An 18,323-nucleotide genomic window follows, 5' to 3' on the forward strand; every position below is an offset into this window, starting at 1 on the left:
GAGGAAACAGCACACTAGCCCGTCGGGTCTTAATCGCGCTGAACTCGGCAGGGAGTCCTGTTTCTTTCGGCAAAGTTTGCTTCCACTCAAAGGGCTCAGGGTCGTTGCGTGGGTCGGGCGTTGAAAGCATGGAGTTTGAGTTTTGGAAACGAAAAAGTTTTCACATTCAATCAAACTGGATTAAAATGCTTGTGGAACAGTGGAACTGAACAGATTTCAAAGTATCCACCAACTACTCCAGTTCTGCATCTTGGAATGATCTCTGTAGGTTCTGGAATGCCAGCCATCTCTTCTGTGTGCTGCGAAAGGGTGTGAGAACTAGCAGTGGTTCAAAATAAGGTCACCCAATATATGACAACAACAACAAAAAAAAAGGATTGCATGAAACCTTTGTACTGGGTACTGTTTATCCAACAATGCAAAAAAAAAAAAAAATAAACCCCCAACACCCTCAAATGATCCCTAATTCATGGCCAAATTCTGCCTGAGGTCATTGTGGTGCTACTGCAAGAAATAGCACTGTGAGCTTTTGACTTATGGTGACCCTGTCAATTGATGAGCACCAAAATGTCCTATCATTAACAGTCTTGGTTGGGTCTGGCAAACTGAGGGCCAAGGCTTCCTGGGCCTTTCTCTTTTCCTTCTGCCTTCAGTGTTTCTTAGCAGTATTGTCTTTTCCAGTGACTCTTCTCATAATATGACAAAATACAATAACTCCAGTTTGGTCATTTTGGCTTCTAGAGAGAGTTCAGCCCTGATTTAATCTTTTGGGCGATCCATGGTATCCTTACAACTCTCCTCCAACACCACTGTGAAGCACAGATTAGTTGAAATTGTATATGCAGCTATGCAGCCACTTGTGACCATTTTTTAAATGGCTGGAGTTATACTTACAAGGTGTATTAGCATCACAAATGCTGAACTCAGCAAGGTGATTTACCACATTGTTAGCATGGAACTACGGTGACATAAGAATGACAGTGAAGCACATTTTGAAACAAACATTGTAATGGCTTACTTTATTTTAAGTTTAAAGAATGTAAAAGATGATTATTTTAAAGTATATACATAGTTGTAAATCAAAAGGTCACAGTCACGGTTAAAAAGCTAAATAGGTTTGTTTAACTCAGTTATGGACATTTTGGACTGCTGAGTTAAAATCTTGAATCTTCCCAAACAGCATCAACTTAAGAGCAAGCCAGCCATTACTAGACATACACATTCAAACTACTTTTGAAGTGTTTTATTCAGAACCCCAATATTAGCGAACCCCAATATTAGCAGGTTGCCAGAGCCTCTTTGCACTTTCCCGTCCTTCAGTTTAAGTTACTCTTCTTAGTTCCTTGACTTCTTGCTTGTTTTCTTATGGTCCCTCATCACCTCATGTTCTTTACGCAGGCTGTTTAGTGGTGTTGCTTCTGTAAGTGAGGAAATGTGTGTGTGTATTTTACTGTAGATTAAAGAAGCTCAGTGTTGAATGTGGATAAACTATTTCAGTTTATTGCCATAAATACTTTATTTATTTTATCATGTGACTTCTATACACTCCCTCGTGCTTGGATGCCTTGGGACTATTTGTTGTATTGATTATGAACATAATTTTGATTAAAATGTTTTGGGAATAGCAATTTTACGTTAAGTGATCTTGTAAATCACCTTTTAGAGTTTATTTCAGTTGGAGAATATGAATTTGATTAGCTACAGAAAGAAACAGCCAATCTACACTTTGATTTCTGTATGACCTTTGTTTAGGATCAGTGGCTACCTGACCCATCAGTTTCTAGAGCTTCCCTCCTAAGTTTGAGATGGAAGCTTTGAATATGTAATAGTGGTGATCAAGAAAGCTCTTATTTTGGGTAGAGAAGGATTAGGAACTGAAAATTCTTGAGAATTTATGTGTTTGTTCAGCTAAAACAGGCAAGAAATCTTCATTTTCTTTCAGAAATGCTAGTTCTGCTTCTCCTGCTGTGGGTGACATTGAGCTCCTGCTGCTTCTGAAGAGCCCTTGTAGCCTACAGCTTTTAACTGGAAAAATGTTTATTATCTTTATCCAAATAATAGCTGGGTTTGGTTTATTTAATACATTTTTATTCTGCTGCTTATCCAAGAAACTCAGAGGGGCCATGCATTGATGTCCTCTCTGACCTGATTTCAAAAGTACAAAGAGCCATTTGTCACTGGCAACTTAAACTGTGTTTTAAATATTGAATGTAACATCTTAAAGTTTTGATGTTGTCAGATCTTTTAAATTTTATAGTATTATTACTGTTTTTTCTCTTTTTAAATTGTCTTAGTTTTTAATTGCTTGTATTTTAATTTTGGTCTGAATGACCGTAAATAAATATTGATTGATCTCCCTTCCTCTATAGGTCACTATGACCCTATGAAGTAAGTTCCTCTGAGAGATTTGACTGCCCCAGGTCACCTAGCAAGCTTCAATGTAGAGTGGGGATTCAAACCTTTTTCTTCCCAATTGTGGTTCAGCACTTTGACCAGTCAGTATTTTGCGTTCCCCAGTAACCTTTGGTACAACCTGATATGATTGTTTCACTCTTTGCATCTTATAATGTCATGACATTTGCATAAGGCCTCCTCCATGGCACCTTTCTACCTGCACACTGGGACTCTTACCATCACCAACATTTTTACCTCTCCTCCCTTTCTTTTGAACTTGGATGATCATTCACTATTTTTTGTTTAATTTAAAGCCTGCCTTTGTCCCCAACGGGGACCCAAAGCAGCTTACTTTGTTCTTCTTTCCTCCATTTCATCCTTGCAACAACACTTTGAGGTAGGCTTAGATGAGAGTAAGGAACTGGCCCAGTGTCACCCAACAAGCTCCCATAGCAGAGTGGGGACTTGATTCTAGGGCTTTGGAATTCTAGTCCAACCCTCCAACCACCTGCATGATACCACTTGATATTTTGAGATGCTTTTACTGGATTTGTTCCATTGTTGCATTTGCATTTAAAATTGAGTTATTAAGCTAGAAGAATGACTGCTATCGAAAATACTTCATAATATATATTTCTAATAATCTTCCCTGAAAACAGAATAGACGTCCTTTCTTAAGCACAGGCAGCATCTGCTCCAGAATGTCTTATCTGCTTCAGCCTTCACTCATATGGCAAATCAGGCACACAGCCATTCAAAATGTTCATTTTAAATTTGGCTTCTAGTGAATTAAAAAAGAAAATATTTTTGAGCAGTGACACCTTGTTCACCATTGAAATGTATGTTAATGGGCTGTGGGATTTTTTGTATGTTTATGTTAGACAACTAGCTTTCGCATTTGTGTCACAAACAAGCACAGCAGACAAACCGGATTACGATATATAAAGCAAATGGTGCTGTTGTTCTGTAATCTTTATCTCTTTATATCCTGTCTCCATTTGTTGGCACGTGAGCATTGCTTATGGTTACTTAAAATAACTACTTCTTTGTTCTTTTTGTTTCAAGGGCAGCGGGATGCGTAATGAGTGCCTCACACTGATTCTTAGAGCACTAATGCATCTGTTGTTAGTCTGGCATATGTTAAATTTGAAACACGTGCTCCAAAATTCTGTTTAAATTACAGAAATTGGTTCTGGAAATTGTACATATTCCTATAGTCCTGGTAAAGTAAATGGAGTTTTTTCCCCCCAGAAACACAGCATATAGAAGAAGAAGAAAAAAGAAACACCATTACTATGTTGAAGAATTCTCATTAATATCAAGTATTTGCAGTAAATCAGTATCATGTTAATGGAAGAAAATTGAGCTATTTTGAGTTCAAACTGAAAACAGAGTTTATCCCATAGTATATCAAAGTAAAAGAATTCTATATAGAGCTAAAATCTTCTAGCAAATTAGTTATGGAAGGGTTTTCAGTAGACCAACTTACAAGCCTTTTATGAACAATGCAATCCTAAACAGTTACTATAGTCTACTGGATTGCACCGTAAATCACAGAAGTTTAAATGGAACACAACTTTTGGCTTTGTTGCAGCCATTATCTAATACCAGTGCTTTGCTTAAAACTTCTTAGATATATACAACTGCAGCTCTGAACAGCCTAGAGGAGAATCCTGTTCTAGGCACAGTTTAAAAAGCAAAAGACAGCTTTGACTGTGTTAACTGGTATGAAGTTCAGACCTGACCCGTGAAACACTTGCGCTACCCCTTTCTGTTGACACTAAAATGCCATTGACTTCTATAGGTGAAATTAAAGGAGCGCTTAAAATGCCCTCTGGTACATGGGCAGAATGTGGCCTCACCTGCATACAGCAGATGGCTTAGTGTTTTCTCTCAGAGAGCCTATGTGTGTTTGTGATATATACACACAAAAATGCATTCTGACCTTCCCTAGAAGTCCCTGCAATACAATAGACCCACCTAGGTTTAGCTGGCTTCTGGTGGAGCCTGGAATTATAACTAGTTCTAGAATAGAGAGGTCAGTTCCCTTGGAGGGAATGGCAGGCTGGGAGGGAAGACTGAATCCCTGTTGTGCTCCCCCCCTCCCTAAACTCCACCCTCCCCAGGCACCACCCTCATATCTCCAAGAATTGTCCAAGCAAGAACTGGCAGCTATCAGCCTGCTATCCTCTATTTCCTCCTTGTTAAAATGATGAGTAATCACTTTCTTATAGATCAATTCCATTATGATTATGAAATCAGGAAAAGGTAGGAGTTTCTATAAATCTGGGTGATTCCTATATACATAAAACAAATTGAAGTTTGTAAATATATATATATATATATTGCCATTCTTTGTGAGACCCCAGGAGGGATTTGGAGGTCATATATGATATCTTGTGCATCATCATAAAGCTGTCATCCTAAACATATTAATTTTCAAATAGCTTCTATGGAAATTAGTGAGAAAAACTTCCAAATGAATATGTTTTAGAATCAGAGTAATTTTAAATATGATTGAATTATTGTAAAACTTGAGCAAAAGCCAGTGTCTGGATAGCAGCAGGATTAGACAAAGCAGTGGCTGGTTATTGTTTTAAACATTCTAATAATATAGCCTCAGCTTCATCAGGAGTACAAAGTCAGCTGCAGATCCTTTGAGAGCTGCTCCTCAGACCATCTGTCACTTTGTGGAGTCCTAGTTACTGCAGCTAGTCTCCTGAGCTATATACAAGAAATAATCTAAATCAAGCAGTTTTAATTTTCTTCACAGAGAAGAAACTATGATTTCTAAGAAGGTTATTGTGACCTCTTCCACACAAAGACTAATTTTATTGGGAGACATTTGTTCCATAATATTTTACATTTATTTTCTTATTACATCTGTTCAGAGCCTTTGTTTCTGTAGGTTTCAATGGGAGACACTTTGTAACTGTAATTTATTTTCCACACAATTAAGATGACGTTCTCAGAAGTCTGTCACCCAGGGAAGGACTCAAGAGATCTTTCCTGCTAAATTTAAGACAGAGGATATAAGTTCCCATAAAAGCAATTAAATGTTTTAGTTGTATAGAGTTGATGGAGCTGTGAATTGGCAGGTGAATGTTTCCTGGCCTTTTCAAATGAGGTGTGTGTGCGTGTGCGCGTGCATGCGTGTGCAGTGGTCTGGTTTTAAACAAAATGGGCACAGAGGCAAGAGGTACTTAACTCTACCCCTTCTTCTTAACCTGGCTGTCTTCCGGTACCAGAGACTGGCCAAGATCAAACATTTCAAAATATATTGTGGGAAGTTGCAGGAAACCTCCCTCCATGGTAGTGGGAGAACTGTAGACCCTGTTGCTGTCCGCAGGCATGGCTATAGAAGCCTCACCTGCTGTGCTGTCCATCACTGCCTTTGTCTCAGTTTGAAATCTGGGCAGGTGGTGATTCAATGGGGAGGAGACGGAGGATAATGACACTCCTGGTGCATGGTGTGTGGACTGGCTGTGATGACTGATGTGGATCCTGCCGGTCTGCTCTGGGTCTGCCATCTCACCAGTTCTAGCCTGCCTCCTGCATTATTCAGGATGCTCAGACAGCCATCCATCTGGCATGTCTGCCCCAGTGACAGTAATGCTATGATCCAATGGGCTTGCCCTATTCCATATAGCTTCCCAGAGCAGCTTGCTAAGGCACAGGGGCAGTGCTGGAGTTTGCAACCCTGTTTGTTAAACCTCATTACTGTTAACCGGCTTCTGTTCAATAAAGTCTGGAGCGTTCAAAAGCTATCTGGAGCTAGGCAGTTGTGTCTTTGTTTATTTACAATCATTGACCAGCATAAAAACATAGAACCATAAAATAACCCCCCCACCACCATTATCGGTTAGCAGAGTTAAAATGCAAAAGAGTAGAGCACAGACTGCTTAAAAGAATAAAATAGTTTTATTAAGAAGAGAAACAACCTTGTAAAGAAAAGCCTGTTGCATTCAGGAATTCAACGGGCGCTAGATTGAGGGGTGTGTGTGTGTGTGGAGTGGAAGAACTCTTCAGATGGCCTCCCCATCCCCCCAGGGCCTGGAAAGGCTGCAGGCAGCTGTTATGGAACTCACCAAGCACTGTAAGAAGAAAGTGGATGATCCGATCCCAAAAAAAAAAAAAACAAAGGAAAAAATAATCTGTCCAGTGGCTTAATCAAAGTATAAAAGTCTCTGTTATCTCTTTATTTCCACCTGGACTCTGCCAAAATGGTCTTTAGATTATTCTCCGTTTTCAGTGCTTTCATCAGTGGCAAAATGAGTCCTCCACAAAGTTGTGATTAATAAATTCAATATATTCACTGAAAGTGCTGTTGTTTTTGATAATCATGTGAAAATATAATTAGGCAAAAAATGCTCCCTTGGTGTGGAGCTGCCTTTCTGCTCAAGTCCTGGAGGGGTCAAGGATGTGCATCATCACCAAGGTGGATGGCTGCTGCCTATCTGCCCAAGCCCTGAAGGCTCTTCTTTCCCCCTTCATTTGGTGACAGGTAAAACTGTGGGAAGTTGGGTGCCTGCCCAATCTGGGGTTCAGGGCAGCTGCCCTGGGTGTCCTTTTACTAAGATCTCCTTGCATTTTAGAACCTTTCTGACACTAGTGGGAAAAAATCCATCAGCAGAGAAGTTTGTTAGGATTCTTTCCAAGAAGGACAAATCAAAGGAAAGACACAAGAATTCCTTTCTCTTATATGCCATAAAACTCCTCTTTCTATATCTTAATGATGATTATTCTGTTAGGACTTCTGTCATATAGCACAAGAATCTTTGCACAGAAGTACATATACATTCAATGGGTATATACAAGGGTTTGACTCAGTGTGTCAGAATTGTTTAAAACTCAGTGTTTGCAACATCAGGTGAACAACAAAAAATCCCTTTTTAAAGTTGAAAAAAATTGTTTAAAAGAGAAGATTGGAGTTAAAAATCACATAATTGAATTTAAGAGAACTGTTGAGCTCTTTAACTAGTGAAGATATAGCACCATCTACTGAATGGAAGTAGAAATAATGAAGTGGAGATTTTGTCCTGAAGGCAGCTGCTTAGGATCCTAACTGAATGTAGTTCCCCGTTAGTTGATTTTTTGAAACACAAACACACTAAAAAAAAAATTGTTTATACTATCTACTGGAAATGCTCACAGCCAGTACAGAGCACTGTTTCCATTCATCCCCTTGCTGGATTCAGACCAGCTTGTATGGCCCTTGGAGGTCTAACGGTGAAACAGGTTGCTCTGTGGAGCCAAACAAAGTGTTCTGGGGTCAGGGGGAAATGGCTGCCACCTACTGGGGATAACAAAATCAGAGTCCAGCAGCACTTTTAAGACCAACAAAGATTTATTCAAGGCGTGAGCTTTCAAGTGCATGCAATCTTCCTCTGACTAAATGAGCAACCATCATAACTGTGGAGATAAAAGGCACAAGCAAATTATGGCAAATTAGTAAACCATGTCACAATATCCCAATTAAGCCATATGATGCCAGATGATAATTCTTTGCCAAAACAGCCAATCAGTCCTTTTGAGTTCAGTTGCAGTTCACAAAAACATTGGAGAAATAAAACTGTCCATGTTAATAATTGATGGCTGACACTTTCCCAGTTGTTGTTGGCCCCTTCCATCTCCACCCAAGTGTGGAAACACCCCTGCAAGTGACAAGCTGTGCTGGCAACTGTATTGTCCTGAGACCAGGGAGTTAAATTCCTTGTATTGTTTCTACGTTCTATGTAAACCACGCTGAGTTTCAGGGGAGGGCGGTATATAAATATAATAAAAATAAATAAATAAAATTACATTACATAGTTCTAACATCACATTGCAGTCACATTGTCCCAAATAAAATAACTTAAAAAGAAGAGAAGATTGTAAGGAATGTGGATATAAGTGTTGAACGAGATGAAGTTAGCATGCATAGTGTCCTTATTAAGTCCAGGGTATGCCATTTTTTTGAGTGTTGTAATAACTTCCATTTCTGCAGTCTCCCTTTCTATTCTGTTCTGGAAGTTCCTTTGTAATAAAACAGCTACTTTGAGGTCCCTTATTGAATGCCCTGGAAGGTTGAAGTATTCCCCTATCGGTTTTTCAGTCCTGTGATTTTTGATGTCAGACTTGTGTCGATTAATTCTTTGGCGGAGGGTTTTACCTGTTTGTCCTATGTAGAGAACAGAGGGGCCTTGTTGGCATTTAATGGCATAAACAATGTTAGAAGATGAGCAAATGAATAAGCCTTTGATGGTGAAGGTGATGTTATTAGGTCCAGTGACTGTGTCATTGGAGTGAATGTGGCAGTAAAGTTGGAATCTGGGTTTGTTACAAGCTGTTAACAGTGTCCTTGTTCACATTAGATGCTGCATTGTTGTGGATGAATTGTTTGAGATTGGGAGGTTGGCTGTGTGCAAGGAAAGGTTTACCCCCCCCTCCCCCCAGTACTTGGGAAAGAGAACTGTCATTATCCAGTAGAGGTTGTAAGTCACTGATGATGCGCTGTACTGTCTTGAATTGAGAGCTATATGTAACCACTAGTGGTGTTCTGCTATTGTCTCTTTTGGGCCTGTCTTCCAACAGGTTTTCGTTTGGTATCCTTCTGGCTTTGTTTATCTGTTTCTTGACCTCACTGGCTGGATGCTTTAGTTCCCAAAAGGTTTGTTGTAGATCCTTCAGGTGGGAATCTCTATCTGTGGGATTGGAGCAGATGTGGTTGTAACATAGAGCCTGAATGTATACAACGGATTGTTTGATATGTTTAGGATGGTAGCTGGAGGCAGGCAGGTACGTTTTGTTATATAGTGGGTTCGATAGGGAATAAGTGAGGCACAGTCGTGCATTACAGCTCTTTATTATTTCTTATAGTGATTCCAGGTTGAAAGTAACCACGCTGACTGGGGACTTGCCCCCAATATATACACATGGCAGAGGTGGACACGTCCTTAGCTGAGCCTTGATTGGATCAGCAGAGACTTATTTTTTTCCAATTCATTGGCCGTCCTTCGGGGCTGCTTGGATCCTGCTCCAGACCCCAAGCTCAGCCCTCTGCTGCCTCACATATACAACACATTTGTTGATCAGTAGGCTTTTGTTATAAGGTGGTCTCTAGTCATCCTACTGGGGATGGTTGTTATATTCTTTGTCAGTGAATATTCTCAAGGCAGCCATTTTTGGCTCTGAGAATATAGTCACCCCACTGGAATAGAAGCTCCAGGGATCGGATTGATGGCACAATTGCAGGGTTGGTGTAGAGGGAACATGTCTGCTTCTCTGGGACTGAAGACATCAGCACAGTCCTGGTACTTCTGCAGCAGGTCAGAGAGGTCCACAGGTTCTTAGGGATTCCTGGTAGGTCCATCAGGATCTCAGGTGCAACAAGTCATAGATGCCTGGATGGCACAAAGCTCCCAGCAGTGTGGAAATTAGAAAGACACAAATAATTGGCCCCAAATGATGATGGGCTCGTGAAGAGTAAGCCACAGCATTCTCAAGATTACTAGGAAATAGAGTGAGGCAACTGTATTGAAAGAGATCACTTCTTGATGGGTCCCCATCATTATCCTCAAACTATCCTCTCTTGAGTTTATTGAGTAGGTCCAGATTTCAGAGGCTGCCCATTCATGGTTTCCACAATGATAGGCAGTGGCTTGGGTTACTTCTGCTCAGTAACGTCCCCCAGAATACAGATCCCTAGGAAAATGTATGAGCCATTTGGACAGATTATACTAAGAGGTGATTTCTCACTTAGGAATATTGTTGATACATGAGAAGAGAGGGAATAGCCACTGAAGAAAAGGTCTTTTACCTTGAAAACTGATATTCTTAATCCGGACCCTGGTTTGGGATTAACATTTTGGAATAAGAATTCTTGTTTGGTTGAATTTAAATAAAAGCATCACACCAGGAACATTAGTTAACACATTTATTTTTGCCTATACACCACTTTCTTATCACTTCTTGCTGGTTACTGTGGAAAGTGGCTTGCCTTTCTATTGACGTCAAGAAGGCCAGCTTGGGCGGTGGTGCCCTTCCAGCTGGGCCACAGCCAGCAGAGACAGGCATGGGCAGCAGGGCCCCTTAGAAGGAGTACTGACATGCCATGACTGTGTCCCAGCTCTGCTAACAGTGTGGGAACCCACCATCTGCTTTTCCATCCTTAGATATGGACTCCCCCCCCCCCAATGAACCCGGGGCAGCACAGGGGCAGCACTACAGCTGGCTGCCTCTTCGAGTCCACCCACTGCCTTGCCTTCTGCCTGCTGGCCTCTTCAGGGAAGAACATTGTTCCAGACTTCTCCAGCTCATTGTTGCAATGGACCTTGATACTAGTAGATATATATTTCTCAGGAGATTTGCATGTTAGAGAATGACTCAACATGTTTTTTGTAAATTGTGTTCCTAACTTATTTCTTAGGACATTCCAAATGAGGAAACTGAGTTTTTCTGAGAACATGATGACAGCAACCTCATAATTGAACAGTAAATCCACCGATCATTTTAGCTTTCTTTTCAATCATGTGTGCATAGTTATGACATTATTAATTTACAGCAACTATTAGGACTCATTAATCACTTTTAAAAGGAAGCTTGTGACTCAGAGTAAGTATCCAGACAATAATAGGTGAGTGTTTTATGTTTAATTAGATCATAGAGTGGCAGCGGATGACATAGTCTTCATCCATACATTTTTTTGACAATATGAGCTAGTTAGTAGGAATATGCATTTTAATAGTTAGAAATTAACTAAATCTGTACTGAAGCACCTCTCTTCTTAAATATCTTTAAAACAATCCATTTACTAAATATAACAATAGGTAAAATTGGAAATGGCTTCTATTAGGGTTGCTAGTCCCCAGGTAGTACCTGGATATCCCTTGGAATTCTACCTCCTCTCCAGATGACACAGAACAGTTTCCCTGGAAGAAATGGCTTCCTTGCATGGTGGAGTCTGTAGCATACTCCACTGATATCCTTCCACTCCCCAAATCCTGCCAATTGCTGGCTTCACCCCCAAAGTCTCCTGGTAATTTCCAGCCCAAATCTGGCAACCCTTGTGGTTATGTTGGAATTTTATAGTCTGTTTTGTATGGCAATGAATACTCGATGGCAGGCAGCTGGCAGCAATGCACTGAGTTCAGCAAGGTAAAGTGTGTATGTGTGCAATTTTGGAATAGAAAGAGAAAGCTGTTCTGACTGAGCAGTAATATCAGGGTTCTCTCGGCCTCGCCTCCCTCACAGGGTGTCTGTTGGGGGGAGAGGAAAAGGAAGGAGAATGTAAGCCGCTTTGAGACTCCTTTGGGTAGAAAAAAGCAACATATAAGAACCAACCCTCCTCCTCCTCCTCCTCCTTCTTTTGTCCAAGAACTTGATTTTATTAAAAATATAATCCCATTGTCTTTTTGAAGATCCTGGAAAAGAAAGATGATGCCAATATTGTCATATGGATAAAAATTTATCTGGGTGTATGATGATCTTGCCCTCTTCCCTCCTCTCACACAGGATTTTCCCTTCTTTCTTAGTGAGCATCTCCTTTATCTATTTTCTTCTTATATGGCTGGCTCAACTTGTTAGGTGCTGTCCCAGCCCAGAGAACTGAGGGAAGAGACAAAATCACCTTCTTCTACTCTGCTTTGGAAATGGCACACAAGAAGTTTTTGAAAATTAAAATTAAACAAAATATTTCATTTAACTTGGAGAAGAAAATGTCAGTTGGAATCAAGTGTAGGATGAATGAGATGAACAGAGAATAAAACGGAGGTAACTTTGTATTCACACAAACACCAGATAATTTGCTGCCAACAAGTAAGCATTTCTGCTATTCGTCAAGGGCTTTGTTTTCAGTTTCCGCTTAAACATTGAAGCATGGATTTCTAAATTTCATTGACATGTAAAGTTTAGAACATACAACCAAGGCCTATTATGCATACACAGCTTATTGCAGGAAATCTGAGCAATCAAGCCTTTAAGCTTGACTTTGGATTTCTGTGCCTGCCAAATGAACCAGTGTATTTATTCTGCAGTGTATTTATTCTGCAGCTACAACAACAACAACAGTTGTTCTTAATTGTGGTAGAAATGTCACTTGTGACATTTGTTGGGGGGTGTCCAAAGGTTTTTAAAATTTACACAATTACACTATTGCAGCTGAGCAGTAGCATCAAGTAAATATCATTCATTTAAACCCCCATGGTTTAGTTCCTTGAATGAAAGGAAACCCAAAGGAATGCAGGCTGAGTTTTTTTTTTTAACTGGAAACTAACAAAATTATTTTTGTAACTGACATGAGCAGCCACAAAAATCCCTTTTCATATTGCCAAGCTCTAGTTGATATTCTGTTGTGTTATTGGCCACTAGAGAAAATGGAAAACTATTCTTATGCCAACCCCCTCCTTCACTGCCAGTCTTTCCCTCCCCTCTCCCCTTTTCAGAGTTTGTGAAGAGGCTTCTCAAAGAGCAGCCAGAGCAGCTGTTTTTTCCCTGCAGCAAACCAAGATTAACAATAGTCCCAGATCATTGTTAGACTTATGCTGTTTATAAAAAAAAATGAAATGCAAAACAACAAGGGGAAAGAAAATGCCGGTTATGTGACAAAGAAGGGGGTTGATGGCAGAGAATCAGCCTTAGAAATAAACCTCGTTCAGACTTTGCCACAGTCATCAAACTTTCACCAAGGGACGATGTTCTCTCCTGAACTGATGGCAAAGGGGACCCATTCTGGGTTGGGAGGGGCACATCTTCGATCTTCTCCATTGCTGAGCATCATGACATATGAGGAGGGAGCATGAATTGCCTGGGTAGGTTCAAGGCCATGTTGTAGTTACTTCTCCTTTGTTGCTGGTAAAACCACCCAGTTTCAAGTGCCCATTGCACTGAGGCCATGAGCTGAATCATTGGTGCAAGATCAGGTGGGTGGAGGAGCTGCAGCTGCATTGTCTGCTTGTGTTGCAGGGCTTCTGCCTCAGTAAGCTAGATGTGGCCAAAGTGTTAGCCATGTAGACATGCAAAGTGGTTGTGCTTAATTGTCCTTTGGAAGTGGGCAGCAATTGCTGGGTAGCTTTCTCCCATGTTTCCCTAAGGGACGGCTGAGGCAAGGAGGCAATATTCTGTTTGAAATAAGTTCATCAGAAAAATCATGGCAATCATAACGACACAGCTAAGGAATGAAAAAGAGTGAACACATGCAGATTGTTTTCACCCTCACCAGTGAACACAAGTCTGTGGCAGAAAGGAAGTGCTTGTACACCAATGAAGGGGGAATGGCAGCAGGTGCAGGGTGGGAGGACTGACCTCAGTGTGGCTGGTGAAGTGGCTTTCAAATGGTATGAGATTGTATCGGAGATAAGGATTTATTGTCTGAAATAAGGTTTATTTCAGTTCATTTTACTGAACTTTGCTGATGTGCTTTAAAAAAATTCTTTTTGTTTCTACATTTCTTCCTCTTATAGTCCCTCTGGCATCACTCCTCCAGTTGCTAGCCAGCTGGCACCTTCTTCTTTTCAAGCCAACCACTTTCAAATCCTATGTATTAGTGTGACCAACTTGTATTTACATTAGCTGTTCTTTGGTCAATTTAGGAGGACTGTAAGAAACTTCTTTTAATATACTCTGTGATGTTTTAAATAGAGCATGATGTGAAAGCCAAAGGAACCTTTGTGGTTCATGAGGAAAGACACATGGACATTAAACATTTATAATTAGAATATGATGAATGTCTGCAAAAATGTCTGAAAGCCCCCAGCCTTTTGAATTCATGTGCTTTCATCCTGTGGCCAAGAACAGAAAATTGCCCACCTGTGCTTTTTAAAATGTGATCTAAAAGATGAAACTTAAATAAAAAACATATTAGTAATGACTGCTATGACTGTAGCAGTTGCTAATCTATTCCTACTGCAGCTAGGATAATATGCTCAGAATATATATTACAATGCTGAAGGCACTTGGAGATCGAAATGCATTAAGTCACATTCTGTGTGCAGCAGGACAGCCCAATTTAGAATCTTCTGTCAACCTGACATTTATCATTGCTTTACAATCAACATAAAATGCATTAGCACTCTGGAAGGACTGGAATCTTTTACAAACAATGATTTCTGTGAACCACACACCTATCTTTAACAGTCTGGAGGCAGCTGTAGTCCAAAACGACCTGCCATCTTGGGAATTGAGGCATGCTGGGTGGCAAACTGAAAATTATCTCTGAAAAACAAAACTCCATACAAGTTTCAAGACTTTTGTGGTTTCCAAGCCCCTTTCATCTAGTATCACCCTTCTCACTGTTTACTGGACTCAAAAACCATACTATATGGTTCCTTCTACTGCTGGTGGTGCTGACATCACTGTACAATGCCAATCCGGAGCTGACTGGTAGTGGCACAGGCAGTGAACTATGTGAACACACTATGGCCTGCACATCTTCTTGTGTACCTACAGCTAGAAGCAAGACAAGCCCCTTTAATGCTTCCAAACCTCAGAGCCCAACTTGGGTCTCATTAGTGGCTGAATTAAAGGTAATGAGGGATGCAAAATTGTGTTTAGATCCTTATGGTATGCCTTTGTCAGGTCAAAGGATAATGGCTTGCAAAGTGTGGTACTGCAGAAGCCTCAGCATTAGACCCCACAAAAGAATACCAGAAAGAGTTAAACAGGATTATTAGGAAGTTAACCACACATATACAGAACCAAATCTAGATGGGTATGCCTCAGGAACTTTGGCCTGGCACCTCTAATTGACTACCAAAAATACACAAGGCAGGATGCCCAGGAAGGGAAGATCACTCACTCCTTTTGCCATTGGCACTTCTTCCAAGCACCAGCATGTTGCTAACTCTTTCCTCATTGTACCATCCCAAGAAGCTGTGTGGGTGGCTTGGGCACAAAGAACCGGCCCAGTCAGTATGTGCAACCTGTCAAATCACATTCCTCCATTAATAGGTTCAATATTTACTGCCCAAGTGTTCACATATTGCAAATCCCACCCCTTACAAGAGTTAATTATTTAATATATGCTTCTGTGACTGCCTTTATATAATCATAACTGGCATTAGATTTTATGTCGGGAGTGGCTGTCACTTGGTCTGAAGTGAATTGATTACTCTTTTGATTGGATTTTCTTCTAATCAACTTCTCTGCGCCACATCTCTCCCCTGTCTGCTGGGCTGTTGTGTGTACACATCAATCTAATGAATGTCCGTTTCATACATCCAACCAAACGAGCTCTGATATATATGAATTGCTGGTCTCCAAAGCACCACTGGATTCTGGTTTCATTTTGCTGCTACAGACTAACAGTGTAGCAATCTGGAATTATTTCACAATTTGCTAACATCTTTGCTACCATCTAGAACAGGCTTTCTCAATCAGGGTCTTGTGAAACCTTGGGTTTTCTTGATGACCCTGGAAGAGTTTCCCAAAAGAGTGGGAGTTAATTAATTTTTCATATATTTTAAAAATTTGTTAAACATTTATCAGGTGATATGACCATTGGTCATGTGGACCTGCCCTCTCCTCCCAAAATGGCCAGTGATGAGCCTGGAGGGGATGGGGAGGGGAGGGGCTCTGGGTGGGCATGTACACAGCTATGTTTCCCAACCATATTCTGCACAATCATGCCACCTCAGGGGTTTCTAGAAGCCTGAAGAATTTTTCAGGGGTTTCTCAACAGGAAAAAAAACTTGAGAAAGGCTGGTATAGAGGTAAGACAAAAGCAAAATAAATTGAGCTAAACCAGGAATTCAGGTGGCTGGGAATATAAATAGCTTTCTACAAAGACCGGTGATGAATTCCAATTTTGCATATTTCCCAGCCAGGTTTTGTTTGCCACTTCCACAGTTTCCAGGAGCCATCTTGTGGTCAGAATAATAATTCCATGCTTCCTGGGCCCCAGAGATGATTCATTATGAGTCAGGGAATTAAACTGTAAAAAGGTGCTGAGACTTTGATTGTCTCATAGGTTGTCTGGAAACTGATTTCCCTAGGAAATATTTCAATAAGAATAGACTGCTGTACAAAGAACATAGATGCTGCACTGTCACAGCAAAAGCAAAACACATAAAATCATTTTATTTATTTATTTTTTTTATTAGATTTCTACCCCACCACCTCTCAAGGACTCATGGTAGCTTACAAATAAAACCATAAAGCCTCCTTAAAACTCCATAATAACAAACCCTGGCCTTACCCAAAGACCTGGCAGAAGCTCTGTCTTGCAGGCCCTGTGGAACTGTGAAAGCTCTGACAGGGCCCTCAGCTTTTCTGGTAGCTTGTTTCACCAGGTGGGGGGCAGGACCTCAAAGGCCTGGTCTGGGTCAAATCTAGGCAAACTACCTTGGGGCCAGGGACCTTCAGTAGGTTAGCTACAGAGCGATATGCCCAGCAGACACAAGCATAAGGAGACAAGCAGTCCCTCAAATAGGTAGGGCCCAAGCAGTGGATGGCCTTGAAAGTTAACACCAAAATCTTGAACGATCTGGGCCAAGACTGATAACCAATGCAGCTACATCAGCATAGGCTGGATATGGGCCCTCCAAGGTATCCAAGTTAAGACCCTAGCAGACACATTCTGCACCAGCTGGAGTTTTCAGGTCAAGTACAAGGGCAGGCCAGCATAGAGTGAGCTACAGAAATTCAGTGTAGAGGTGACCATCACTGTGGCCAGACGGTCTGTGGACAGATCGGGTGCTAATAGTTTTACCTGGCAAAGATGGAAAAACACTGTGTGCTACACCTGTGACCTGGACCTCCATAGAAAGGGGGGGCATCCAGAAAAACCCCATATTCCTTGCTGAGGGTGAGATGTCAATCTGCACCTCAGTAAAGGTGAGTAAGCATACTTCATGGCTCAGCCATAGGACCTCCATCTTGAAGGGGATGAGTTTCAGGTGACGCTGCTCTAACCATCCAGCAATGGTTTCCAAACATCTGGCAAATGGATTTGGGGGTGAGTCCGGGTGTCCGTCCATGAGGAGATTGAGCTGGGTGTCAGCCCATAACTCTGGACCAGCTGAACCAGAGGGTGCATAAAGATGTTAAATAGTGTGTGAGAGAGTACCACCCCCTTTGGGACCCCACAAGGGAGTCAGTAGGGGTGCAATTGTTCCTCCTCCACATTCACCCTCTTTGTCTGGTCCCAGAGAAAGGAGCACAGCCACTGAAGGGCTGTCCCCTGAATCCAGCAAAGGGGTGAGCCAACAGTTAATGGTCGATCACGTCAAGCATGGGTTTCCCAAAACAGAATTAATCATCATGAGGATGGCTGAACCTCCCTGATCCAGCTGGCACTGGAGATCATCCACCAAGGCAACCAACACTGTTTCCACCCCATGGCCATGATGGAAGCCAGACTGGTATAGGTCAAGCACTGAAGCTTCCTCCAAGTATGCTAGGAGCTGGCTCACCATGGCCCTTTCAACCACCTTGCCCATTCTTGGGCAGATATGAAACTGACCAGTAATTGGCCAGGTCCCCTGCTTCCAGTGTTGTTTTTTTTCAGTAGCGGGTGAGCCACCGCCTCCTTCAGCACCTCTGGGAACTCTCCACAGTAGACAGGGAGAGATTGACAAGAGCCTCTGGAGGGTCAATCATTTTGAGCAACCAGGACAGACAGAGATCAAGCAGGCAGGCGGTCACCCTCACTGACCCCAGCAACTCATCCACTTTGGTTCCCGAGAGCCATCTGAAGCTATCGAACATATCCCCCTTTGGATGCCAATCCCCTCTATTAAAGGTGACAGGAAGGTCCTGGCAGAGAGACAGGACTTTATCCACAAAATAGCTTGCTAATGCCTCACAGGCAAGTGTCAGTTGACTCCTATTTTGGCACCCGTCTTTGATGATTGTCAAGGATCAAACTACCCTAAATAAATGGGTTGGCTGAGAGCTCACGGACCCAACAGAGGCGGCATAAAACTCGTGTGCAATAGGATGTTCTTGCCGCTTCG

The sequence above is a fragment of the Paroedura picta genome, chromosome 9 (assembly GCF_049243985.1).
Source record: "Paroedura picta isolate Pp20150507F chromosome 9, Ppicta_v3.0, whole genome shotgun sequence".
NCBI classification, from domain to species: Eukaryota; Metazoa; Chordata; class Lepidosauria; order Squamata; family Gekkonidae; genus Paroedura; species Paroedura picta.